This window comes from Lipotes vexillifer, unplaced genomic scaffold (genome assembly GCF_000442215.2).
Source record: "Lipotes vexillifer unplaced genomic scaffold, Lipotes_vexillifer_v1.1 scaffold815, whole genome shotgun sequence".
NCBI classification, from domain to species: domain Eukaryota; kingdom Metazoa; phylum Chordata; class Mammalia; order Artiodactyla; family Lipotidae; genus Lipotes; species Lipotes vexillifer.
Window position 1 is genome coordinate 1231484 of NW_006773723.1, and position 2169 is coordinate 1233652.

Below are 2169 nucleotides of genomic sequence, written 5' to 3' on the forward strand. Positions count from 1 at the left end.
CACTTGCGGCTACATTCATCATGTGATTCTCCTTACACGCCTAGAGCTTCAGATTGAGAAGGCACTTCCCAGGGCAGGGATGTGAAAAGGAAAAGCAAGGTCCACGAGCAAGTGCACGCCCCAGCCGAGCCCCGCGCGTGCGCACACTGCGAAAGGCCGCTCCATGCGCTTCCGGCGGTCGTCTAGCTTTCTGCTCCCCGTCTCAGTGCCCGCCTCAGGGCCGGAGGAAACCGCTGATTGGTCAGCCTGGCCCGGGCTCGGGGCGGAGATCGGGTGATTGGCAGCAACGCCCCGGGTCAGCCAAGCTCGAAGCCGGAGTTGCTGCAAGGGGTTCGTGGCTGCCGCGCGGCTGAGGTAAAGTGGGGTTAGCGACTCTAGAAAGCGGTTGGCGTGGGGTCGAGGAGGCGCCCCCGGGCCAGACGGCGGTGGGAAACCCTGGTGACAGGGTAGGCGGTGAAGGAGCCGGGCTCGGGCTTGCGGGGAGGCCGGCGGGCTCCGCGGACCGGTTGGGTGTCTGCGCCGCTGCTGGAGGGAGGCGGAGAGGATCTGGGGCAGCCAGGGTGGCTGAGGTCCCGGGTGGGGCTGGAGCTTAGGCGGAGCAGAGGGAATTTGGCCGACTTGCCCCGAAGGCTGGCATTCACCCACCCCGCAGCTGCGCCCCCCCACCCCCGGGCTTCGGTCGGTCGTCCGGAGCCCGCAGTTGGCCCTCCGGCCGTCTGGAAGGCCCTCGGCTGTGGTTCCTGTGGGTGTTGCTCTTTCCCGGGACCGGCGGCCGGACTTGGCGGGCGCACCTCCCGGCCAGGCCTCGGGGATTCGGAGGGAGGAGCACGCCTGCCGGGCGGCGGGGGGGATTCAACCAGCTTCCGCTGACCGGCGTTACCGTTGACTTTCCGCCGCCCAGGACTTTCCCAATGTCTTCCTGACCAGGACCAGGATTTGCATTAAGCCCCAAGGGGAAAAAACAAAAATCGACCTTTGGACATTTAAAAACACATTTTATTATGGAAATCTGCAAACTCTACAGAGGTCGAGAGAATAGCGTAAAGAACTCGGTGTACCCATCACTCAATTCAACAAGTATCATTAAATGGCCAGGCTTGCTCCCTCTCCCCGGGTTATTTTGAAGTGTGTCCCAGACATATCTTTTCATCTCTTTTACATATTTCTCATGATCAGTAATCATACTTTTCCAGTCATTTGCTTTCTAGAGAGGTTGAATAAAGAGAGGCACACTTGAAGGCGTAGACAGCGTTAATTTAGTTTGCGCTGCAAGAATGTGGGCAGTTCTTTGACGGTGCAGTTTCATTACCTGGTGCTCAGCTTTCAAAATCACTGAAAACAAAGGTTTTCAAATAATCTAGTTTTGTCTGTAGCTTTACTGCTTTTGAGTAGCATTATGTATTGATTATTAAAATCTTTTTTGTTTTGGTAATTTATATTTACCGAGTTTTTGATATGTATGAAGCGCTGTGAAATTGTTTCCCCCTATTCATTTAACTTTTACCACAGCTGTGTGAAGTAGGTATTATCACATTTTACAGGTGAGGGGAAAAGAGGCTTAGAGAGGTTAAGCAATTTGCCTGCAATCACACTGATGTAAGGGGCAGGGGGCTGAAATTTAGGATGCTGACTCTGGTCACTGCAAAGTTCTTGCTCTTTTAACCATAATTGAATGTCCTAAGAATTGTGGAGTAAATTAACTGCTGTGGGAAATTCTGTTGAGCTACAAATCCATAATGGGGGGAGAAAAAAAAACCCTGGGTATTTATGCGTACAGTAGTAAGCTAGGTATTTTTGTTTCTTTGAAATAATAAAAGGTTAATACAATTGAATTTAAAGTTAGGAGCAAAGTATATAAGTGTAGTTCAGTAAATATAATTTAAAACATTTATTTTATAGAATATGTCCAGTTAAAGAGGAAGGGAAAAGGGGAAAAAAAATATGTATCAATGAATAATCGCTCCCTCTTTTGGCACTTAGCATATATTGGCAATGTATACTGGATACTTTAATCTGTATTCCTCATCTTTTCTATCTTATATTACTTCTTAGAGAGCATCTTCATCTTCATCCAAGTAGTTTTAGAAGAGTAAGGTCTAGAAAGAGACAGCTGGGCTTGTTTGGAGGACAGCAGAGAAGACCTGTTAAACTGGAATTTAGGATTCCTGC

General features: G+C 49.8%; 1 protein-coding gene across 1 annotated transcript in view; it reads left to right on the plus strand.

Annotated features, from left to right (window-relative positions):
- Window positions 1–223: 223 nt before the first annotated feature.
- The window catches only part of MTFR1 (mitochondrial fission regulator 1), a 63969-nt gene continuing 62023 nt past the window's right edge, over window positions 224–2169 (plus strand). The window contains exon 1 of the mRNA XM_007448468.1: window positions 224–354. The gene's annotated coding sequence lies outside the window, so the exon portion shown is untranslated. The remainder of the gene's footprint in view (window positions 355–2169) is intronic.